The following is a 27,620-nucleotide window of genomic DNA, read 5'->3' on the forward strand; positions in this document are numbered from 1 at the left end:
TATTATTAATTCTAGCAAATTGTAGAATGATTTCTGGCTACGCATGTTAGATTTTGACGCACATGTTTCTTATACAAGACAGTTTGATGTAACAACAAAGGCGAAATGACATAAACAGCTTACCACTTCCGAAAGTTAATATAATTATTTCTGCTCAACCAATGTGTTGATATAGGTGATAAAGGGGATCAACAAGACTGATGTTGACTTGTTGCCAAAATATGTCAATCTTTAGAGAACCCGGAACAGATGGTATTTTCTCTCTGCAGTTCTTAATTGTTTTGGTATATAATGCTATTTATAAAATGGGCAGCTGTATGGTCCAGGTGAAAACAACTGAAACAATTTTTTTTTGGAAAACACCAACATCACCACCAATGTGTCAATGAGTTAATCACCAATTTATGTTTATGACATGTTTATGGCATGTTTTCTAGGCGTTTAAGTGAGATTATAACATTCGTGTGATTTAAGGTTACGTGAAAATTACCAAGGCTTTTCGACAGTTGGTATTCCGTGTGAATTGTAACAGTGCACCACCTGACCAAGAGCATGAGTTTACCAGGTTTTAAAGTACAAAGTATAAAGGAACCCATATTTCCTTCATATACTCAGTCATAACTTAATACTTATAGTTAATGAAATAGGTCTATATGAAGCAAATGGATGCTAATGGGTGTTGTCAGTAAACACAATATAGAACGAGGCATAATGTATGCAGTTATATACCTCGTGTTCTCGATCCTTCTTCGCTGTTCAAATCAGATGACATTTAGCTGCTCACGTTTAATCTTCATATAAGCGTCTATTACTGACGTCTTTCCGGTAACTGTTTACCTCGATGAGCACGTGGATTATAACATTCGGTTCATATTTATATCTTATATACCACTATGATCAATTTTTTCTCTTATCATCTCAAAATCTAACCGTGGAGCTTAAACGTGTTATCGATGTACATGCAGGTGTGTTGACATTTAATAACTAGAAGTTTATTAACAACTCTACTAAAACTACGCAGCTGGGATAACAGCGGTCATAATGACCATATATACAGAGAGAGAGAGAGAGAGGTGGAGAGAGAGAGAGGGGAAGAATGAAAGGTTTATGTTCTTTTGACAACCTATAATAGTCTACCTAATGACGAGGTTAACCTATTTAATCTATGAAAGTACTTCCACGCTTAATCATGAACAGGAAGCTTCGACGTGAAATGATCCAATTCAACAAAATACGCATATTAAAGCTTGACAATCTACCTGTCATTATGTATCCCTATGATTAAAGCACCCAATATATACCCCAATATATATGTTTATATATATATATATATATATATATATATATATATATATGTTTATATATATATATATATATATATATATATATATATATATATATTTATATATATATATATATATATATATGAAAATCGTAATGAGTTGGAAAATCAAGAACAGTGAAAAAACTTTCAGCCTCCACCGGGATTCGAACCACGGGCCTTCCGCTCTGTACGCGGACACCCTAACCACTAGGCTATGGACGCTGATTGTATGTCCAGAGGTTCGAAACCGGTATGGAAGGTCGTAATTCCACTGTAGGCGTTTGTCACCTGTATCGAACAATACTAGTTCTGTTTTTGGTGACATATTTTGCCTTACTCTAGAGATCAAACATGATGCTAACCAACTCGAAATCATTTGTGAATCCTAAAGCCGGATCTTGAAAGAGATACTTTGAACAGACTTTATGTTAATGCAATGGAGGTAAACGACAAAGGCAAATGAATATATATAAATGAAAATCGTAATGAGTTGGAAAATCAAGAACAGTGAAAAAACTTTCAGCCTCCACCGGGATTCGAACCACGGGCCTTCCGCTCTGTACGCGGACACCCTAACCACTAGGCTATGGACGCTGATTGTATGTCCAGAGGTTCGAAACCGGTAAGGAAGGTCGTAATTCCACTGTAGGCGTTTGTCACCTGTATCGAACAATACTAGTTCTGTTTTTGGTGACATATTTTGCCTTACTCTAGAGATCAAACATGATGCTAACCAACTATATATATATATATATATATATATATATATATATATATATATATATATATATATATATATATATTTATATATATGTATATATATATATATATATATATGTTTATATATATATATATATATATAAACCATATATATATATATATAAATATATATATATATATAAACCATATATATATATATACCCAATATAAACCATATATATATATAAATATATATATATATATATAAACCATATATATATATATACCCAATATAAACCATATATATACACCCAATACAACCATATATATGTATATATATATCTAATATAAACCATGTATATATAGGGCCGGCTACACCCAATATAAACCATATATATACTCAATACAAACCATATATATAAATATATAGACTTTCTGTTATATATCTTTCTGCTATATGTCTATTCCAGATTTATATGAAGGAAAGCAATAATCAAATGATATTCATATAACCGTACATTGTTGACAAACGGATCTTACAGGGGGCCTATATAGGAGCCGTATTCATCATTACGCCTAGAGGTATACAATCAATTAACTCTAAACTGGTTTGACCTTTTTTGTGACCTGCATAAAGCGTTAACTGATCGCTGTAATTATTTAGAGCTTAGGATACAATCTTCGATTAATTTATCCTGTACAACATGAGATTTTTCAGTCATAACAATAATAACAAACTTATTCTTTTCCCATGGTGCTGAGTATATACAGACCCGTGGAATGGTCATTGGTACGGTCCTATATACAGTCAGAAAGTTTAGGCATACGGAAATGTAGATTAGAAAGATTGATTAGAAAAAAAGGTGTGATGATATAGCATGTGTTATATGCACCATTGCCGTGTGGATATGCGTTATTGTAGAGCGTGCGAAAAATTGTATTATGTACAGATTCCTTGGGCAAATTTTTGTCAGTGTCGAAACGGATATATACATATTAGTAGTACCGGTAGAAGGTTATAGTAGCATTATATACCAAAAATGGCAGTGTAGGCTACAGGCTATATAAACACGCAAAGCCTATACATACACATGCATGTAAAATTTGCGATAAACACATAGGCCTTCTAAGTCCGACGGAAGAACATTAAGTCCATTTATAAATTGTACAAAGTGTTCCTAATAATGTGCTCATCATAAGATGTTATTGTGTAAGGCCTAAATAGCAAGATTGTATATAGACAATTTGGTTGCCGAAAGTGACGAGATTTGTTCATTACTCAATCATTTGCGCACAAATGTAGGCTACTCCTTTTTTTTCACCGGCATATTTCACTATAATAGAGGGCTTTACGTGCAGAAATCCATTGCGCGAAAATATTTCGTTCCCTTTTCTTTCATACAATGCAAATGTTCTCAACATGTAATGAAAATGTTATCATATACACACGATTTATGACTGAGCTTCTTACGTGGTGACCGTGGGCAATATCTTAAAGGTAGTCTGTAAAGGCCCCAAATTATAGCACGCCATAATTGATAGTAGTTTTTAAAAGGTACTTTTCTGGAGGTCTTTACTCTCAAAATTGTTCTCAGGCATTTTTAAGTGACGCATAAGATGACTGAATGTCCCAGTGAGGAAAATTTTATCGAAGGTTGTAATAAAAAGAGTTTGACCAAAGGTGACCATATTTGAACATCTAGCATATTTGGGACCAATACAGCATACCTTTTAGGTTTGTAAATGTCATGTAGTTTACACATGAGTAGTTTTGACAGTTGGATTGACAGATGGGAATCTATCAAAAAAAGAAACTTTTTAAAACGGCTAGTTCTTTTACCACATGAAATAACTGTTTCTTCAATGGCAGTTTGCTTTTATACGTCTTTCCCGGAACTGTTAAATTATATTTAGGATTAAGCCTGATTGATTTTTCACATACTTTGGCGGGAGGTATACTATATGAATATACCAATTTTGAAATACTTTGCCATGAGATTTTTTTTTTGGTTAACCTGGATCCAGCCAGACAAATTGACTATACACTAGTATCGTTTCCTCTGGTCAGGTGACCAAAGAGTTTTACAGGTAAGCTTAGAATTTGGCCCTTCCTGTGGTCTGTGCATTACTTCCGATTGTATAATTCAAGATGTAAGATGGATTTGACAAATACCTGCAGGCTACGTCACATAATAATGGGATATAAAAAAAATATTAGCAAAATGCCAGAATAAACATCATTAAAGTAACCGGATTTACAGACGAATTAATTATATGTTTTCATGCGTGCAGTCCTTTGTAAAGTGGTTTTACACGTCACTTTAGTATGTAAACCGACTGTTTGGTTGTATATGCAAAACGTTCAAATTCTTTCATATTAACCACAACTATATGCTATCAACGAATTGCATACAAATGTTACGTGATCCTTACTCCATAATTTCAAGTTTACGATTTTTATGCTGGCTAATGCATTATCAGTGTAGGCCTAGTAATAATAACAAATGAAATCAATGTGCCTTCTCCGTCTCACATTCCTACCCATTTACTACAACAAGGGGGGACGGATCAATGATTTTATTTAAGCGACGGCGTTTGCGCAAGCTGGCGTCTTTAAAATAGACTACCATATACTGAGGGGTTTTCGAGCAACCTCCCCACCAAAAAAAATACACATAAAATTGTGCATTCAGAGGCGTATTCACCCTATAGCCTAAACTAGGTCTAAATTTGTGTTTAAACGTAAGGTCGTACTACTTATGACTAATTTTAATTTGTTTTGTGAGGTTGAAACACATGTACAACCCCTACACACCCTCCCCCCATCTCCCAACCTTCCTCGGCCCCACTTGAATCCGCCCCTGATAATCAATCTGAAGTTGTCATCGTGAAGGGTATCACATAGCTCTCAACTCTTGAGAAGGCAAATGCTGGTCCATGCCACAAATCGCCGTCCTGGGGGAGTGGTATAAGGGGAGGGGGTGTCCCCCTCCCCCTTTTGATTTTTTTTTTGAATCCTGGTGATGCCTACATGTAAAATGGTGGCACTTAGAAAGGCTTTTGTCACCCAACATTTTCTGAGAAATATGCATTTTTGTGTGTGTAACATTTATAAATTGAATAGTAGGTGATAATTCATTCTTTCCCGTGGCATGAAAATGTTCGCTGCTCGCCCCAATGAAAAGAAATATAGGCTAATTTGAGGTTCAAATCATGCTGTTAAGGAGGTTTTATACTCTATTATGCTAAATGCCAAAGAAATGATGGTTGCTAAGTCAAAATTTGATGCAGTTTTTTTATGTATACTTGACAATTACAATGCGGGTTTTTCGGACGCTTGCGCGGGTCAGCGGGTTTGGGTGTTAGAATGCGGGTCCAACCCGCGAATTGCGGGTCAGTTAGGAGCTCTGGTATCATTCGCTATAATTCTAAATTATGCAATATGAAATTTCAGAGGACATTTGGCAATTACTCAAGATTATATAGGCAAATATTGTAATCATAACAGCAACTTATAATGACCTAATTTTGTCTAATTACCATATCCTTATCTAGACTATATAGTAGGACACATTCAATAATTGATGTAATTGATCAATTCTACATTTGAAACGAATCGCTATATGTATACGTTGTTGTGTTATGTTCTTTTTTTCCCCTCTAATTTCTCCTTTTTTCTTTGCGTGCGCGTGGGGGCACGCATGTGCGTGTATACGCGCATGTTTTGCTAGGATGACATTCCCATGGAAACACACCGGTATACAAGATTATCAAATTGTTAGCAGGTCATCAAAGTGTTCAGTGCAACGTGACTAAGAGGGGGGGGGGGGGTCAAGGTACCCATTAAAGTGGCCTATATATGGATCGGCAAATGGTTCATCGTGGACCGGTATATCGTATAGTTCCCGCCGGGTATAATACGGTGTAATTATCCAAAGGTCTTCCCTCTTTCCCGTACACAGTTCACCCTCAGAGTTTTCAGGTACTGATATCTAATTTCTGTTTGAACTATCTTCTATTGAACAGACATTGATACACTTTCTAAGCAGTTTGGGTTCATATGCTTTTGTTTGGGTAAGTTGATTGTAGAAGTCAAAGTACTATTACAACTGACGAGTATAACACCTAAATATGTCAGGAAAACGTGTAGGTGTCTATTATACTTTACGCTTTATATTCTTATAGAATAAAAAGGGTTCCCATCCCTCTTTATCATCTCTTATCTCTTTCTAGAAATCTGTCTGGAATTCCTTTGTTCCATCTCTTTTAAATCCTCTTAAATAAAAACCACAAAATAACAACAAAACAATCGATTAGTTCTCTGTAAATGTAGACAAAAGTTTACTCAGCCCACTTGTCTATTGGCACCCTACGCTTGATAACCCGCTGAAAACGACGCGTCGCCTTTAGTTTCGGACGGCGTTCCATGATATGGGTCATCGAGTCGGTAAAAGAGATCAATTAACTTTGTGACTTACTCCTTCGTATATTTCTCTGAGTCGCCTGTTGTGACGTATTGATATAACAAAAACATTTACATAGAATAGCGTTTTACACACGTAGGTGGTTTTATAGGGTGGTTATTAAAGATATCAGAAAATTGATTGAAGAACATACAAAAGCTATATACCTGTGAACTTGTCACTTCTTCAGAGAAATTTGATGATTAGTAATTTAACTGAATTGATTCTTTCTCTTCGACTTCACACCTTCAAAACGTAACGTATAGTTGTGAATTCTTGCTAACTTTAATAAACAATGAAATAGTCCAGTCCAGTAAACCTTACACCTCCTGAACTGTAATCGATAGAAATTACAAATATAGTACTTCAATCTTTCCTTCTGCTTGAAGGAAGTGTCATCCCTTGATTGGAGGTGTTTTATTTACAGTTATATGATTGCTACACTTTATGAAGGTCACACACGCAAAAAGTAGATATGTAATAAATATAGGCCTACTGAATGACTACCGCGGAAATGTAGAACCTCCCTACCCCCCTCCCAACCCCCTCCCATTGGGTATATGTTATCCGGGTTATACTCTGAAGTATAGCGTATTTAGTACCGTACCCTTCACGGGGAGAACTGTATAGTGATCTCAAGTTATGTAATGATTGGTTTATTGCATAGAAGCTCTTTTTTCATTTGTTCCAGTACCATGAAGAACCAGTTTCCTCAAGGTTGAATAGCGCCAAAACGTCGATTGGATGAGGTATAGCACAATTCACTATGTGAATGTATAGGGACCGCTCTACTAATTATTTCAGGCCCCCATATAACTTACGGTGTAAGAAGATGTCATGAAATGTAAGGAAATGCAACAACCAGGGACACCGAGGTGTCTGTTTTAAGGTCGCATCAAATACTATGGGAGACACTACAGTATACAATATCCCCTGATGTTTTACCTTACTTGAGAATTTACCCGGATAGAATATACTGACGGGGATATTCTATACTGACACACCGTTACGATATCACATCTGTCATGTATATAACTATATGTTAAAACGGCATACATGTCATGTTGTAACTGTGTATATAGTCTTGACTATTATTCACACTTAATGGTATAACCAAACAATGTTACTATACGCCATCTAACAATATGTGATTAATGATTACAACAAGTTAACTTCTCAGTTTCAGCGAAGAGTTACCCGAAATATTGCCCTATAAATATGAATCCAATTTTTCATCCCTTCGTATGCAGGGAAACCTTTCAAATTCTATCATAATATCTGTGCGGTGTAATTTAGTGGACTCCATTAACAGCTTGCAGCCTGGATGGTATACCTCAACTTGTCTTTACCAGTTAGGGTCATTAGCCTTTATCATAAGGTGGAAAGGTCCTCACAAAATTATGACGCTTTAAATTGACTGTTATCAATGACAAGCCACTAAAACGAACTTATGACACCGTAACACAACTGGACGAACACATATAAATAAACTCGCATTAAGATTAACACAAGCACAATACATACACACTGCTGAGAAAAGTATTCGGAATTTAACGGGATTCTATAGAAGCAAATAATACCATAAGGTTTGAACTATTGAGTGAACTAGCAATGAGTTGTTTTTGGTGGTGGTGGTATTTTATAATAAGAAGACTCGTTAACACAGTTGAGCTCGCATAATAATGGTGTATTGTCAACAATTATTTCCAGGTACCATAATGCTTAAACATCGCGAATATATTGTAATTTTCCCACGCTATAGGGGCAATAGGGAGGCGGATTTTTTCTTTTCTTTTGATATAAATGAAACAACGTGTACGTCTATTGTAATCATACGTGACTGCAGCATGGTTACAACCATCGATGCCTTTTCTGCTACCCTATATATCGACTTCGATCGACAACGTTTTTTGAGCCTTCCAATTGTTCATTCCAACTGAAATGTTTAATTTGCATATACGAAGACAAAAACTGTATATGTAAACTACGTCATAATAAAGCAAACCAAAGCACTCCGGGTACAAGGAATGTCTATATATTTGATCCAGTTTTCAAGACATTCTACTTTTAAAATGTCTACTATTGAACTATGTCTATAGACTACTCCTTAGACAGACCAAAAGTTGATGACGTCAGCTCCACGTGCCATATCTACAGTTTTAAATGTTTATATAGGTACGTTTTTTTCTTTTTTTTCTAAAGATTCTTATAAGCACAAATAACAACAACCAACATTGAAATCTAACAACAGGTCCTTTGAAACCAGGGGCGTATCCAGGGGGGGCGCAACAGGCGCGCGCCCCCCCTATTGGCCGTCACCAAAAAAAAAAAAAAGTTTAGCAAAAAAAAAAAAAAAAATTGATGACGACCTTTATGTGAGATGTCGGTGATCGCTCAACCCCCCCCCCCCCTCCCGTATGCTTTATTTTTTGTTTGCCAAAAAAAGGTTCTGGCGAAGTTCAGCGGCATAATAGTTTTAGAAACATAGATGGTAATTGTGTTTGTATTATCACTATAAACACTAAATGACATGCCAGCCATACTAAATTGTGCATTTTGTGTCCATATTTACTGGAAATGTCGAAAAATGGTCGAAAGGTCGAAAAATGGATCACATATGGCCATGGGCGGCGATCCTGGGTGGAGGGGGGATATATCCCCCCATGAAAATGGGTGGAGGGGATGTAATGCACCATACCCCCCCCCCCCCCACCAAATGCCAGGGATAAGAATATTTTCATGCCTACATTTATGCATCTTCGTTAATGTACGGCTCTTTTTTAGCTTCATTTCTCGCCTACCATAAACGCAGTGCGATCTTTTCAAATAAAGCGTCTTTATAAAGCAAAAATAGTTGACTGTAGGCTTCATTGGCCCTATAACAACAAAATGTATTATTGCGCCCACGGTATTGATATGGTACATATATGCACCCTCATAGTATTCATATAGGCCCTATAGTAGGCCTACACACGTACATGTTCCCTCGAACAGCTGAGAATCGATTGATAGGGTAATGCTTAATACACGTTTCACCTGGATGCCCTAGCAATCGGTACCTAGGAATGTAACTATGTGTAATTGTGTATTGCATGTGTATAGGCCTATGATAGCCTGCATGAGGCCATTTTCTTCATCGAATAATATAACAGAGCTCTCGAACATTCTAACGTTGCGCCTGAAACAAGATTGACAGGGGCAATTTTCCCAAAATAACACCCGAAATTAAAAAAAAAAGTATTTTGGATCCTGATTATGAGATATTTCGGACATGACATCCCTATTTTAAAGTTGGGTATATGCCGCTTGGAAACCTCGGGAAGTGCCGTTTCCGGCCATCTAGAGGGTTTGTTAATCCCAAAATTTTCTTGTACGCTTCGCGCCAACTCATGGTGGCGCTACGCTTAGATAGTCAACAAGGTCTAATCCCCCCCCACTCGGAAGTACGGATCGCCGCCCATGCATATGACAACATTTTGCATTTCAGCCCTTCTTTGAAAGCAACAAGAGCCCAAGGGCACTGCGGTTCCTTGCCCCGGGGTACATGACAATAAACAGAATTTTATCATAGCAAGATTGGGCTGAAATAGTCCAAGTTAAATTGTGGTCCTACTTGTACCCATAAAGTAACCAACATAGCCAACACATTTGTGATCACAAATTGTGATCGGATTTTTGATCGGGAAGGCACTTTTGAGATCTGAATGTGGTGTCGAAAATGTAAGAAATATAAAGTCACGTCCAAGCGGGTCAACAGATCTGATAACATTTGTGACCTGAGATCACATGACTGTTAAGTTTGAAAATGTTCTACCACCCCATTTACAACTTGTCCCAAAATATCAACCGTCTCACACCTTGGCACTGGAAGTTAATGCATTAAATGTCTAAAAATTAACTTTGAACTGGTATACATAACTTCACACACAAAGGTCACCCGGAGGTCAACCAATTGACATTTTTGATCAGTGAAATGTGAATACAACATCAGAACTATAAAACTTAAAACATTTTTTCTTTGCCCATTTTCTCCCAACAGACTTGTTTTTCAACATTAATTGACCTTTGGTGACTTTGGATCACATGACCGTTAACTTTGAAAGTATTCCCCTATACTATTCGCAACTTGTCCCAAAATATCAACCATGTCACACCTTGGCACTGGGAGTTATTGCATTAAATGCTCAAAATTAACTTGTGTCAAATTACTGAAAAAAGACAAATACTCAGATATCTCAAATACATGGATATTGTTTATTTTTTTCAAATACTAGATATAAACTGTACTGTTGTTATATAAAATATATGAACTTAAACTACACAACTATTTACAACTATATATAAAAGGAAAGAGACCATGTAGTGTTGATTGAGGTCTAATGGCAGTAAATGATTATGACTATTTGTTTTAAAATAAATATTGTTGTAATGTAAGCCCCACCACTACCCGCCTGCTATCCATCCCCTCATTTCTTCCATGAACCATGAAAAGCTTGATATATTGTATTAACATATACTGCTTTCCTAACTAAACTTGGTTTTGGACAATTCTGCCAAAAAATGTAGACCAGAAATGAATAAATTATTAGGAACACTTAAAATCAAGAAATACAGAGTACTTTTATGTTGAACATCGTTGTCAAAACTGCAGGGTCTTTACACCTTGTTTTGAGGTAGAGCTGGATGAAGACATAGAGTTAGCTGAAGTGCTGGCAGATGGTATAGTTTTTGTGATTTTGGTTATTGTGCTTCCTTGTATTCTTCACATCCTTCAGTCTGGAGCTTGTCCTCTATGGTGGCTTCTTCAAGAAAGCTGTGCATTTTATCGGTTGGGAGGGTCAGCTATTGTAACTAATCTTTATTAAGTATGGTGAATTGTATTCTTTTTGGTCCATTTCTACGCTCACGTTTACTGAAGTTATGAGCCTAGTTCATGGCCCATGAATCTGCAATGAAAAGATTGTAGAAACAAATATTAACATGTTAATTCATTTGAATACCTGCAGTCTCTGAAAAAATAATGAGAAGTTAATGACCTTTTGTGTTTTCCATTGAATGCTCTTTTAGGTTTGCTGTAACTACGAAAAACTGGTTTCATGACAATATACCCACATCAATTATTATAATTCCTGATTATAATGTTATTCGTAAAGATAGGACTGGCAACGGGGTGGGCAGCTGGCCTCTATAACAAGGAGGGGGTATTTTTAAATCTGCCATGACATTAGTTGCCTATTGCCTATATGTAGAACAATTCAGGTTTCTTACGCTTGTGCAGTGGCACAGTGGGCAAGGCGTTAGACTATGGATCATTTTGGTCTGGGTGGCAGAGGTTCGAATGCACTTTCTTTGTTTACACCAAACTACAGATGCATTGTTATTTATAACTAATTTAATGTGCAAATTCAAAACACATATTTCATCTCTTTTAATTTTTGGGCGATTCGGCTGAAAAATTGTTTCATTTTGTACACACAAACTGGGTTTACCTCTAAGTTAGGGTATATCTGAAATTGATGGCTCTGTTCATCACCCTCACTTTAATATACCTGGTGAGAGGCTTGTGAGAAGAGGTGTATAATTTGCACTATAATTAGTGCTGCATTGATTCACTGACATATACAACAATCAAAAAGCCCTTTGTATTTTATGTGTGACCGACAAATGTCTAACTTTTCAAGTTTGCTTTGAGTACTGGAGAAGTTATATGTTGTAAATATGATTGTCATTGATATGCATGGACTTGGATATTTGAAAGTTAACTTTCTGTTGCTTGCAAGTGAAGAATTGTTTGTGTCGCTACAAAATGCAGACAGTAATGAAACATGATACCTTGTTGTCTTTAGCTTGATGTTGTTCTGGATTGTTAAATTTTGGTTCAAATTTGCAAGGTTAATCAAATTTGGTTGCAGTTTCATCAATTTTGTTCCACTTTTTAAAGAAATTAAAAATAGTTCAAGTTTGTTCAATTGTTGTTAAAATTGTCAAAGTTATTCGAAGTGGTTAAATTTTTGTTCACGATTTGCTCAACCTTGTTCAAATTTTGGTCAAGGTTTGTTCAACTTTGTTCAAGTATTATTCAAATTTGGTTAAAGTTTATTCAAATTTCGCTCACAGTTATTCAAATTTGGTTCAAGTTTGTTCAAGTTTTGGTAAGATTTGTTCAAATTGTGTTCAAGTTTGTTCATGATTGTTTAAATTTTGTTCTGGTTTTTTAAATACTTGATCAAATGTGGTTTCAGTTTGATCAATTTTGTTCCATTTTTTTAAAGAAATATCATCAATATGTTCCACTTTTTAAAGAAATATAAAAGTTTCTTCAAGTTACTTCAAAATTGGGTTCAAATTTGAGCACATAAGACATATGGTACACATATTTTGGTTTAACTTGTTGTGTTTTCATGGCAGTTTTGCAGAGAAATCCATGTTGCTTTGTGATCACTGTAATAGCTCTCAAGGACTCCACTACCAAATGTTTTACTTGTAGGAATATTTGTGTAGATATGATCTAAGCATGAGTTATAATCTGTTGTAGGAGTGAGTATGATTTGTTGGTATTTGAATGTTCTTGTGAACAAAGAGAGAAGGCTGTTTTTCTCTGGCGTGTTTTGGAGTACATCAACATTGAAATCACCAATAATCAATGTTTGTTGTGAATGATCTATGCGACTTAGAAAGTTACTCAATGCATCATGGAATTGTTGCATGGGAACCATTTTAGACCTGTAAATTAGTGCAATTTGAATAGTTCCAGCACATGTGTCTTTGGTTGTCAGGGAGATTTCAATATTATTTGTATTCAGAGCATGTTCAGTCAGTGTTTTGATATTATTCTTAGTGTAGATTACAGTGCCATATGGGGAATTTGAGACAGGAGCATGAGATGGGATGTTTTTGAATAGTGTAAATCCTTCAATGAACAGCTCATCATTTGGTATTGCTTCTGATATATGGCATTCAGTGAAAAGTAGAATATCAGCAGATGTGATTGTGCTGTCATGAATTATGTCAGAAATGTGTCTCTTCAGTGATCTTACATTTTGATGAATGATGGTAGTGCTGTCCGTACTTTCAAATGCATGGCTGCATATTTTCAATGATCGTATGGATCGTAGGTTTTCTACTTCCTTGACAACATTTCGATCGACATTAATTTTTTCTGGATTAAGTTCAAGAATGTATAATCCATTTATGGAAGTCACTCTACTTAATGCAACATAGTGGATGTGACATTGTGATCTAGCACCTGACATATCAACAACTATCTCTTTCATTGTATCTCCTTGACATCTATGGACTGTCTTTGCAGTTGCTGGTCTGAGGGGAAATTGTTTCCGCATAACTTCTGCATTTTTGTTGCGACCAATCCTGAACTGTCGACTACTTCTTGATATTGGTGTCCATGTTGAAGCAAGCTTTGAATGATACAGTTCTCTTTTAGAGTGTCGACATGCTTTACCTACAGTAATGTCATCGAACTGTACCCATATAGTGTGAATGTTCTGATCATGTACATTCTCTATATACTTGATGATACCAGTAGCACCATTTATCATTCCATCTTCAACTGAAACATTGAGACAGAGGTCAACTCTTTGATCAATGCCCAACGATAGTTCAGTGAATAATCCCATTGTCTTTTGAGGATTGTTTGGTATGCAAGTCAGTATTTTCTGTTTGACTGTGTTTGGGACATCACCTACGACAATGTCTTGAGATCTAATTGTGAGCTTTAGAGTGTCTAGTTTGGAAAAAACTTCATCATTATGTGCATTCACTCTTAGGTTTGTCTGATAAACATGTGTAACATTTGATGGAACATTGTCGACTGTAAACTGTCTAGTGTTCAGCAGCTTCAAATCATCATCTGTTTGTCTATTTTCTCTTAGTCGGTTCAAAAGTTGAGCAAAACTCTGGTCATCTTTTTGTCGCATGATTTCAGTTAGTTCAAAGGCCATAAAATGATCTCTCCATAAATTAGATGCAAGTGGACCATAATTATGAGTTAGATCATTAAATATCCATCCATCAAACACTGGCTTGAGTTGAAAGAGATCACCAACAGCAATAATGCTAACACCTCCAAATATTTTCTTGCTACCCATAATTTGTTGCAGTCTTTTATCTATGTATGTAAACATCCCATTACCAACCATAGATATTTCATCAATGAAAATGATTTTCAAATTTCGGAACTTCACTCGAAGTGAGTTTAACTTGTCTGATGTTAATGCCTTGTAATGAAATCCTTGACTAGCTGGAATGAGTAGAGCACTGTGAATGGTACTGCCTTCGATACCATATGCTGCTTTGCCTGTTGGTGCCATTAGAAGAATGTGAGTATCATCTGGATCACTTCCAGGCTGGCTAGAATAGTATTTCAAAAGTGCATTGTACAGAGCTTTCAATACTTGAGATTTTCCTACACCAGCTCCGCCAGTAAGAAATGTGTACAGTGGTTCTTGTTTTGTTTTGCACCAATGCAGTACATAGTAGAAAAAGTCTTTCTGCTTTTTATTGAGGCTGCGTACTAGAGTTCTATATTCTGAATCTGGCAAGCGAGGTTTTTGCAATTCTTCTATGTTTGCACTATTGACTGCAATCCCAATGTCTTGTCCAATATCATACAATTCAGGTGATTCATTGGAAGGGATTTTCACTTGTTGTTTATCCTTTTCGTCTCGATGAGCCTTTTCCGTATGTTCTGTATTTGGTGCAATCTCATCATACATCTCAGGGTCTTCATTTTCAATATCATCAATTGCCTGGTCAATGATATCTCCACTGTGGTTATATTCTGCTTCCTTGTCTTTAATCTCGGATTCAACCTGGAGGTATCGTTCTTGGTATGTATCACATGACTCTATGATATTATTCTCAGATCTCCAAGGAAAAAACAACATCAGTTGCTCTCTGTAGTACTTTTCTGCATCATTTTCCTTGTTAAACCGAACATATCTGATGATTTTGGCTTTGTTTCTTTTTCTAAAGTTTAATGCACCAACTGTATAGCATTTGACCTCACCAGTATCCTGCATATCATGGCCATCAGCATTATCATGTGATTCATAGTCTTGGGCAATGCTGTCTTTGTTCAATTTGATAGAAGGGTCATCATCATTTTCATCTAATTCATAATCATTATTAGTACTCTCATTGCTCTTGTTGTCACTAGTGATATCGAACCAAGCTGCAAAGTCTGCAAGGCAATAATGTTGTAGTGCTTTAGGTCGGGCAGCATACTTCCTGATAAGTCCCATACATTCAATATCTGTAGAGTAATCTGGCAACTGTTGAATATATTCCAATGGTTTGATCAGGATTGTTCGATCTTCTAATGGTGAGGTATTTATAAACACAAACTGCCTGGAGGCTTTTCTGAGTGACATTTGTAATACCAAATACACTGCTTCTTGAGCACTCATTTCAACATGATTAAGGAATTTGTTTCCAATGTGTCGTACTTGCTGTTTGATGTCCATGTTCCCTTCTCTTGCTTCTGATGTTGCACGTTGCATAAGGTTACTCATACCTCTTTGTCCTTTGCTAATGTAAGATACAATGTACATGGCACATGCATATGGGTCCAGCACATATTGAATATCCATATTAGCTCTCCAAGTTTCTAGCAAGACTTTATTGTAACCATTAATCCTGACTTCAGATGGTGATCTTTTGAGAAAGATTTTGTCTGATGTTATTGATGAACGTATAGCAAGAATGTAATCTCTTTCTGTGCTTCCCAACTTTGTCAACATATCTTCAAATGTGTCAGTAATGTCTTCAGCAAGTTTCAAATCATCCAAGTAAGCCTTTATGCACTTGTACAATTCTGTACTTTTGTCATTGCCTTTATCTTCCAATGGTGTTAGAATCATAGTTCTAGGCATTGGTGGGATAGGAAACCCAAAGCGGCAAACACCTTGTCTCTTTTTCCTGCATGTCTTTGCATGGCTGTGAGATTGCAAGTTAACAGTTTGGTTGACTGTGTCAGGTATGTTACATGTGACATATTGATCAACAAATGATGCTACTTCTGTAGGAGCTGCATTTCCATATAAAGGTGCATCTTTGACCCAAACGAGCATGTGAATGTGTGGGGAACCTCTCTGTTGGAACTCAACTCTGTAGAAATGATCAATGATCTCACCAATTGGATGATATGAACTATACAGGAAATTATTCAAGAACCTACGAAACATGTAATCAAAGTGACGTGCACATGTGACAGGGTCACTCTGGATAAGGTCAGATTTCTCATTCCAATTCATGTTTAAAAGTTCTTCATCTGTGAAATGTTTGTTTTTGATTGTTCTTCCAAGGATTTTGAGTAGGTGAAGCCACCTTGTTTCAGCAGCAGAGAATGACAGAAACCATGTTGGGATTCCAAGTTGTCGAATCATTGCAAACAGTTCTTTCTTGGACCTTTCCCAATAGGGAGGGGATCCTCGTAATGTTCGGAATACTCTAAATCCTTCATCTAGGGTCAAGATTTGCTTGATACTTTCATTTGTTTTGAAATGTTGAGCAGTTAATTTCTTCCCTTGTGTTTTTTTCTTTCTCATACTAAGTGTTACTTTCTGCTGTATTTGGTTTATTTGTAGCTTCTTGGTTTTGTAGAATATGTTTTGGACAGATTTGGCAAATCTTCTATCTTTGTGGCGCAGTTCCCACTTACAAATTGTGCTGTAGTGTACCTTAACTTTGTTGTCACTTCTTGGCTGTCCACCAAATAATGTTGGAAATGCAAGTATTTCAGAAAGACTGTCTTGAAATAAGCCCATAGGTCTATTTCCTTCACCTGGTGCTACGCAATAAGCAAGTTGGCTTTGTTCCTGAAATTCTGGTGTTAGCATAGTATCTAATGTACCTGTAAGTTGCAAGTCATCATTTTGAGCTTCTGTCCAATCATCATCTGAATCTGGATTGTCTTCATTGTTGGTTTGAAATGAAGGAGTTGCACCTACTGGTAAGTCAGCATTCTCATTTTTGTCAGATTGTTTTTCAGGAGGTTCTATGAATTCGTGCCAATCATCATCCATCTGCTGTATCGTTTCATTCCAATTCTGATCGATTGAGACTTTTTCATCTTTGTATAATTGACTGTTTGCAACTAGCCATTTTGCAGCATCAATTACTTTATTGGGCCTGACATTTTCACTTTGAACTGAGTGCTTATAAGAAAGTTTTCTCTTAAACTTGACAGGAATAGTCATGCTTTCATTTAGCCTGCGTGGTAATAGTCTACATGTACTTGACACATCAGCTGCAACATTTACCACATTTCCTTTCAGATTCAATTGTCGCCCTCTAGGAAGTTCTCGAATTTGCATAAATGGTATACGAAGAGCTACTAATTTCTCTTCAAGAGAATGCAATTGTAATTCTTTTGGAATTGTCACAAACTTCATGTTATTGTTAAGGCTTAACGGTGGTATCTTATCAGAATTAATATATTCCTTGCAGGTACTACAAATCCACAATTTGTTGTTGATAGAAGGATTGTGTAAAGCAATGCTGAAAGTAGATTTTGCTGTTTTCTGTACAAAGCTAGTGACACTTTCTTTATACCATAACTGTTCACAACAACAGCACACATATTCAGGACCTACTGAAATAGAGTTGAGAAAGCTTTCTTGCAATTGTTGAATTGATGAAGTGTTACAGCTGGTTCTCTTGTTGTATTTGGATTTGATTTCATTACCCGCAAACTGTGGATCTGTTCTAGCTTGTGCCATACGTTCTTGATTCTTTTGTTTTTCTGGGACAGAGTAGGTGTCATTTTTGCGAATAGTGTTCATTCGTTTGATGTTTTGTATCTGTTCAATTTGAGAATATTCCAGTTTTTGTCTTTTGTCTTTCATTCGTTTGATGTTTTTTTTTCTCTCATTTTGAGAGTACTCCTCATTTTGTCTTTTGTCTTTCAATCTTTTGATGTTTTTTTCCCTCTCATTTTGAGAGTACTCCTCATTTTGTCTTTTGTCTTTCACTCTTTTGATGTTTTTTTCTCTCTCATTTTGAGAGTACTCCTCATTTTGTCTTTTGTCTTTCACTCTTTTGATGTTTTTTTTCCTCTCATTTTGAGTGTACTCCTCATTTTGTCTTTTGTCTTTCACTCTTTTGATGTTTTTTTTCCTCTCATTTTGAGAGTACTCCTCATTTTGTCTTTTGTCTTTCACTCTTTTGATGTTTTTTTCCCTCTCATTTTGAGAGTACTCCTCATTTTGTCTTGTGTCTTTCACTCTTTTGATGTTTTGTATCTTTTCATTTTGAGAATACTCCTCATTTTGTCTTGTGTCTTTCATCCGTTTGATGTTTTGTATCTTTTCCTTTTGAGAGTACTCCTCATTTTGTCTTGTGTCTTTCATCCGTTTGATGTTTTGTTTCTTTTCCTTTTGAGAGTACTCCTCATTTTGTCTTGTGTCTTTCATTCGTTTCCTGTTCTGTCCTTTTTCATTTTGAGAGTAGTCCGGTTGTTGTCTGATATCTTTCATTCGCTTGGTATTTGTTGTTCTTTCATTTTGAGTGTACACACAATCTGTCCTCTTGGCTTTCATTCTTTTTATATTCTTCTGAATTTGTTCTTGACAGTACATCTTGTTTTGTCTTCTAGTTCTTTGGTAAATAATGTCTTTTTTCCTTTCTTGTTCTCTGTATGCACTGTTAGTTGCTCTAAGTTTTTGCATTCGTTTAGTACTGTTGGAACAGCTACTACTGGGAGGTAATTTATTGATGTTCACTTTCTGTTTTTGTTCATCTTTATTTTGTTGCCACAAGTTTTGTCGGTTCAGTTCTTCTTGTACACGATCTCTTGTTGTTTTTGGTTGTGCAGATTCAAGGTTCTCTGCTACAAGACAGAGATCGGTATTATTGAGTCCATACACAACATCAAAGTGACTTCTATTTGTGTTTTGTATGTAAATTGCACGTTTATTTGTATCTATTCTTTCTGAGAGACTACCACATGCTGGGAATCGTAGCCATTTCCATTCACTACCAGATACAGCATATGTATAAATGTCAGTTTGTAAAAGTTTTGCAGCAGTCATTATTTCCACTTCAGTAGCCCACACTGAATCATCTGACATATGGGATGTTTGAATATAATCCTGAACAGATTTACTAGTAGATGGTAGGTCACATTCCAGAAGAGATTGCACTATCAAGCGTCTTAGGATATGATGATTATTTTCAGACTTTGTTATTATAAATGACAAAGATCTAAAGAAACAATTCCCATCACCTACTATTCTCCAAATATTACATGGTCTTGCAGTATTAGTATACAATATTGGACTGCAAATATTTGGGAAATTTGGATAAGAACTGGTATGAATTTGTTCGTTTTTGTCTGTTATTAACTGCTTTAATATAGCAATCTTTCCATCACGCCATAAGTCATCTGGAGGGAAGAAAGTAAACGTGTCATGAGTGTGTATACTTTGCAAGTTAATATCAGTAATGTTCGATTGACCAACTGAATGTTGCTCTATTGCTTTTTCAGAGAGAGTTTCATTAGCATATGTTTGTGCCTGGCATGTTTGGTTTGAAGTTATATTTTGCTTTGATTCTCTTCTTGTCTTGTTTCGCTGTCTGTAACTCAATTTTTTTGTTTGTGGCATGACAGAATATTGTGGACAATCTCCTTGGCGACAACAGTTTCTGTGGGATAGTAGTGTGTATATAGAGAGTGATTGACTGTAAATGCTGTTGTGGATTTTGGATATCTATCACAAGCATTTGATCAGAATCTGTGTTATTTTTTCTGGAATGGTTTTCTTTGCAATATGCTTGGAATTGAAGGACTTTTTGTATCTCTGTGAAGTTCTTGTTAATATTGTTTAGTTCTTTTTGTGTGCTTAAAATTGATTTATGTCAAAGTATTTGTTGAGTCGCCTAGAAATGATTTCAAGAAGTGATATGGATTTCTTAAAGTGGGTTTTAATTACTGTCAAGTAGTATGTGGTTTTCTATCAGAACTGTTTAAGAATACCTTTGATATATATGTTTCAAATTTTCCTTTTATTTTTATGATTATTTGCACTATACTTCGTTCTGATTGTCAGTAATTTTGAGCAGTTTTCCGGGTTTTTATTTAAAGTATTTTCAGTGCTTTACATATGCTTTGTTAGTAATTTGTAGCAGTTCTTTTGCTTTATTAGTACTTTTGATATTTTTAGCTTTTTTCAGTGCTTGTCAGCAATTTTTAGACATCAAGTTTGGATAATATTTGGCCTGATAAACTGCTGGTTTGATTGACCAAGTAAATTGTATAGTTATCTTAACATAAAGTGATAGCTAATAATTATCAACTTTAAACCAGTACTGTAAGCCCTGGGATGGCTTTATAGTTATCAACTTTAAACCAGTACTGTAAGCCCTGGGATGGCTTTATAGTTATCAACTTTAAACCAGTACTGTAAGCCCTGGGATGGCTTTATAGTTATCAACTTTAAACCAGTACTGTAAGCCCTGGGATGGCTTTATAGTTATCGACTTTGAACCAGTATTGTAAGCCCTGGGATGGCTTAATAAACATCAACTTTGAACCAGTATTTTAAGCCCTGGGATGACTTAATGAAAATCAAGTTTGAACCAGTATTGTAAGCCCTGGGATGGCTTTTAATAAGATGGAACTTACACAGAACTTCAAGCCCTTGGGTGTTGAACTGGTATAGCTCACCTGCAAAATAAAAATACAGAAAAACAAACATGTTCTCAAGAAAAAAATGACTGTGTCTAGCTTTAAGATCAGCCTACATGGGGTAGCTTACACTTATTGTCGCTCACCCCTACTTTTTCGCACAGCATAGAAAGTGGTGCCTTCTGCCTTTCAAACATGTAAACAGAAAACACTGAGAAAAATTAGGCCTAATATTAATGTAATGTATTTCTCCATATCTCATTAACAGACTTCAGCATACTACTGTTGGTATAAGTTACGCCTATTCCAGCCTGATTAATGTGTGGGTTATCTAACTTTAAAGTTAAGCCTATCCTAGACTACATAAATTACCCATGGGCCTAGCCAATTCTGTTCGAGTTAAGAGTGGTCTTGATAAAAATCTAACTAGGTGACAGTTATTTTCGTAAACCACGCCTGGTAATTTCTCTTACATACCATCCAACCTGAAGATTTTATTTGGCACTGAATCTCGAAAATTGCAAAATACCAAGGAAACCTTAAACAACAGAAGGAAAGATATGTATACCTTGATTTGGAACAATATCGTTGACTCTGAAACTAGAACTTGAAGCTCTTGGGTGTTGAACTACTGTAATATAGCTCACCTGCAAAGTACAAATAAAGGAAAATAAACATTATCTCAGAAAAAAATGGCTGAGTCTGGCTTTGGGGCCAGCCAACATGGGGTAGCTTACACTTATTTTTCTGATTTTCTCCCACCTTTACTTTCTGGCTTCAAAACATGTAAACAAACAACACTATTCTTGGACCGTTTCGATATTATTTTCATTAATGTAAATAACTGTACGTGCGGAAATTGATGAGAGGAAAGTACCAGTGGCGGAGCACAACTAAAACCTTCTTAAGACTAACAAGAGTAAGACATAGGCTAAGCCTAGATTCAATGAAGTGAACTTGAATTTTACAAACCTAGTAAAGTACTATGGCTTTTCCAAGGTCATTTGATTTCTCATCCACCTGGCTGCTAACATTAGTCATATAACAAAACAAAAGGCCAAGGCTATTAATAAATACATTTCCTTCCCTGAATATGAATACTCCTAGTTCTAGGCCTAATCCTGAAAACGTATTCAATATATCTCTATACCCAACATTGCTGGTTGTTTACCCCAAAATTAACATTTCTATTACTATTTTTTTTACTATGGTTGGATTCCCCATTAAATTTTGGTCCTCAATCAACTACAACAAAATTTGTAAAGGACTTTTCTGAAATGTTTGGCTGAACTGAAAGTCTGACAGTGGTACTGATCAAGTATAATTATATAGATTTACATGTTTTCAAACATTGAAGTAAAGCAATGATCAAATGTGAAAGTAACATATTAGGTGGGATATACAGTACCTTACAAATTTAAGATACAACAAAGGCCAGGTGTAGGTTGTTAATACTACTTTGATCGATATAAAGAGGCTACAACAACTTGAACAAGTACAACTAGCCTAGCAATACTAATAAATTTGTAATAAATTGAAGAAAGTAGATCACCTTTTTCTTTGGTGAGATGGGGGTTAGATTGAGGGGTCAAGGTGTACATGCATACGTTAACTGATCATACTCGTTTATACGTAAGTATATTTAACCAATAGCTGTTTTTTTAAAGTAACATAGAGCCAGTTTTTTAAAGTTTCATAGGCTTCATATATGTAGACCGCAGAGTGACTGTGGAGACAGTAATAATATAGTACAGTAGCCTATACAGTACTCAGTACTACTAGCCATTACTTTTAAATGAATAGTAGTGCTACTATAGTCTATACCTATGGTAACCTAGCAAACTGCTCATTGTTTAAATTATAAACAGTAAAATCTTACAAAATGTTACACAATATGACATGCTATACTAGTACTAGCCTATACATACTTGTATTTATTTTTGGTGGGAATGGTGAGAGTCTGCAAGCAAGAAACTGATCCTAGTGTAACCCTCTTTTGCTGTCATTAGCTATAAACTATAAAAGAGGAAGAAAGAATCCTTGATTAAGAAGTCAGTCCAACATGTGTTTTAGCAAGTCACAAGTGTTTATTACTCATATCATCTTCAATGATACATCTTTACAATCCTATCTCATTGATCTCTGATAATAATCATCTTTACTACTTTCCCATTAACAGATCTTTCAGCAAACTCTTTACACTTTCTATCATAACCCTCATTCCCTCTAACTATGCTTCCTCATCTTAACCATCATCTCATTGTCACAATAACAAATACTATTTCAACCCTCACACACACACAAACTCACACACACACCTACAGATATGCAACTCTGAATTAACCTTTACTTCCATCACCTTCCTCCTTTCCATTTCCACTAACCCTCAAATACCTGTTGAGCACACTGTAAACTTAACTAACTTTTATATATACCCAATGCATTAAACACATGAATCAGAGACATATTATCCTTTCCCCTGCTTTCCTACCATCATCTCACTTGGTACCATGGAAACATGTAAATTACTTTTAAATAACCAATCACATGTGTGAACAGATACATAACCCTTGAATAATGGATCAGTCTAACTTAATGACATATGCCAATGACATGGAGGTACAGACAATACACCTCATATGCTCCCTGTGGTGGACCACAGCTTGCCTCCTGGAGTAGCATATATGTGCCAGCTCTACACTGCCTATATAATAACACTGTACAGGTTAAAGGTCCTTAGGGTATGCCAATAACTAGTCATAGAAATACTGAGATTTCTGGTGAATCTGACCATTTTGATTATACATAAGAATTACAATGGTATCTAGGGTATCTTACCTAACTAGTATCATACAAATAATATGCAAACAACTCACCTACTAAGTAAAAGAGGAAGAAAGAATCCTTGATTAAGAAATCAGTCCAACATGTGTTATAGCAAGTCACAAGTGTTGGCCTCCTTCCTGCTGGGTTCTTCCATTTCGGATAGGTAAACAAAATTACATATAACTACAAAAATTAAATGGGGGGGGGCAGCTTTCCCAAGCTCCACACTAGCAATCACAAAATTAGTCTGTACTTACTATCTATTTACAATGAGTATCCAGTATTACATTACCAAAGAAAATAAAGTACGTACTTATTTGAAAATAATTAAAAGTAAGATACCTTTAATACTGTAGCCAAGACTGTCTTCTAGTAATAGTAGTGTTGCAATACAAATCTTCTTCAAACTATAAAGCAAAGTCGCTGTAAGTCATCAAAGCTGATTGCAATATGTTTCGATCGATCCAGATAGAGTGAAAGAATGGTTTTGAATGCTGCAGGCCTGAAATGCTGTTAATTATCTGATTCTGAACTCCGTGTCAAGATGGAGAAATATCCTCTGTACCATTACGCTCATGCATGCATTTTATCAGTCATCACTGCTGACAATAATCTGAAGTGAAGACTGCTGCTTGACCTCTCCATGACAAAAGTTAGCAAATTGTGCAAAAGCTAAGCTCAATGTTTGGATAAAGCATGAAGTATCTCACCAGTGGTGGTATCAGCCTAAGTAAGCAGGGAGGGGGAGAGATAACATAGATTATTGGGTGTGTAAATATCTATTTACCTCACAATGACAAAAGTTGGCAAATTGTCCAAAAGCTGAGGTAAGGTTTGGATAAAGCATGGAGTATCACACCATTGGTGACACCAGACTAAGTAAACCGGGATCGGGGAGGGGGGACGGGGGTAACCTGGAGGCAACATAGATTCTTGAAGGTATCAAAATGTATCAATTGGACAACTTTTACATATCTAACCTCTGAAAATATTGCAATTTTAACCTGATTAGAGAAGTAGGGTCACCCAGATGCGAGTCGACAATTGGATTACATTGAAGCAACTCCCAACCCTAACGGACAATTTGTTCTCAAGTTGTCGCAAAAATACTAGTTTTTTATCATTAATTGACCTTTGGTGACCTTGTATCACATGACAGTTAAGTTTGAAAATATTCCCCTATACCATTTGCAACTACTCCAAAAATATCAACCTTGTCACACCTTGGAACTGGGAGTTATTGCATTAAATGTCTGAAAATTAACTTTGACCTCATATAACTTCGCACACGAAGGTCACACAGGGGTCAACCTATTGACATTTATGATCAGAAGGTACCTTTAACATCTGAAAATAGCATCGAAACTGTAAAAAATCCACAAAACACGAAAAGGTCACCAGAGGTCAAATTGAGGTCAAGGGTCACCCAGATGCGGGTCGACAATTGGATTTCATTGAAGCAACTCCCAACCCTAACGGACAATTTGTTCTCAAGTTATCGCAAAAATACTAGTTTTTTATCATTAATTGACCTTTGGTGACCTTGTATCACATTACCGTTAAGTTTGAAAATATTCCCCTATACCATTTGCAACTACTCCAAAAATATCAACCTTGTCACACCTTGGAACTGGGAGTTATTGCATTAAATGTCTGAAAATTAACTTTGACCTCATATAACTTCGCACACAAAGGTCACACGGGGTTCAACCCATTGACATTTATGATCAGAAGTTACCTTTAACATCTGAAAATAGCATCGAAACTGTAAAAATCCACAAAACACTAAAAAGGTCACCAGAGGTCAAATTGAGGTCAAGAGTCACACAGATGCGGGTCGACAATTGGATTACATTGAAGCAACTCCCAACCCTAACGGACAATTTGTTCTCAAGTTATCGCAAAAAATACTAGTTTTTTATCATTAATTGACCTTTGGTGACCTCGGATCACATGACCGTTAAGTTTGAAAATATTTCCCTATACCATTTGCAACTTGTCTCAAAATATCAACTGTGTAACACCTTGGCACTGGGAGTTATTACACTAAATGTCTGAAAATTAACTTTGACCTCATATAACTTAACATACAAAGGTCACCTTGGGTCAACTTATTGACATTTTTGATTGATGAGACCTAAATTAGAGCATCAAACTATAAAAATTCAAACATTTTTTTCTTTGCCCATTTTCTAACCCCAAAATACTAGTTTTTTGACATTAATTGACCTTTGGTGACCTCGGATCACATGACCGTTAAGTTTGAAAATATTCCCCTATACCATTTGCAACTTGTCCAAAAATATCAACCATGTCACACCTTGGAACTGGGAGTTGTTGCATTAAATGTCAGAAAATTAACTTTGACCTTGTATAACTTCGCATACGAAGGTCACACGGGTGTCAACCAATTGACATTTTTGATCGGAAGGTACCTTTGATATCCAAATCTAGCATCAAAACCAAACATTTTCTTTTTTGCTCGTTTCCTCCCAAAATAAGCACATTTTTTCTAATGTGACCTTTGACCTTTTGACCTTGGTTTCAGATGTAGTTTAATCTCCTGATTCCAAAAAACAAAACGAAAAGTCTGTACAACCATCCTAACTCTGACCGAAAAACTTTGACCCCATATAACTTCGCACATAAAGGTCACACGGGGTCACCCTATTGACATTTATGATCAGAAGGTACCTTTGACATCTGAAAATAGCATCGAAACTGTAAAAATCCCAAAAACACGAAAAGGTCACCAGAGGTCAAATTGAGGTCAAGGGTCACCCAGATGCGGGTCGACAATTGGATTACACTGAGGCAACTCCCAACCCTAACAGACATTTCGTTCTCAAGAAATTGCAAAAATACTAGTTTTTTATCATTAATTGACCTTTGGTGACCTCGGATCACATGACCGTTAAGTTTGAAAATGCTCCCCTAACCAGTTCACAACTTGTCCCAAAATATCAATCTTGTCACACATTGGCACTGGGAGTTATTGCAGTTTTAATATTTTCGGTTTTTGGACCATAACTGACCTTTGGTGACCTTTGTGGGCACCAAAAACAATAGGGCACACCTTCTCCATATGGCGGATCTATAGTCCAAGTTTGGCCTCAATCTTACATTCCCTTATTGAGATAGAGCGTACCCAAGCAAGTGTCACAGACACACACACACACACACACACATACATACATACATACATACATACATACATACACACACACACACGCCAACCTGACTGCATAGGTTCCTTTTGCTAAAGCAAGGAACCAAAAATTGTACACCCCCTCCCCTTAGACCCATCCCCCAGGACGGCGATCATTCATGCCTGGCGCCCCCCTATTGGAAAATCCTGGATACGCCCCTGGAAACTATTGTAATACATCGTATAAAACATGTAATATGAGGTCAGTAAAAGTCTTTTGTTTGTCTATTGACCTTTAACCTACATATGAGGAGCTGACCTATATCAGTAGGAGTGCGGGAATGTATACAGGTGCTCAAGACACTCAGATTTGTATTTATTTCTCAAAAGACTACAAGTGATATCAAATACTAACTTTGATATTTTACTAGAAAAAAATGCTTGATAGATCTGTGAAATATCCACGCTAAATTTGGTGCCTAAAGTTCCTCTTTTTAATCTTGTTTATCTTTTTGG

At 36.2% G+C, this 27,620-nt stretch overlaps 1 protein-coding gene and 1 long non-coding RNA gene across 4 annotated transcripts in view; both read right to left on the reverse strand.

Annotated features, from left to right (window-relative positions):
• The window catches only part of LOC139966393 (uncharacterized), a 101,751-nt gene that overhangs the window by 41,771 nt on the left and 32,360 nt on the right, over window positions 1-27,620 (reverse strand). The gene's annotated exons all lie outside the window — the stretch shown is intronic.
• LOC139966399 (uncharacterized) lies at window positions 9,986-27,238 on the reverse strand. Its single transcript, XR_011792567.1, has 5 exons — window positions 24,007-27,238; window positions 23,059-23,146; window positions 21,699-21,777; window positions 21,128-21,169; window positions 9,986-11,432 (listed from the first exon to the last, which is right to left on the reverse strand). It is a non-coding gene; the product is annotated as an uncharacterized lncRNA (long non-coding RNA).

Source organism: Apostichopus japonicus, chromosome 4 (genome assembly GCF_037975245.1).
Source record: "Apostichopus japonicus isolate 1M-3 chromosome 4, ASM3797524v1, whole genome shotgun sequence".
Taxonomy (NCBI): Eukaryota; Metazoa; Echinodermata; class Holothuroidea; order Aspidochirotida; family Stichopodidae; genus Apostichopus; species Apostichopus japonicus.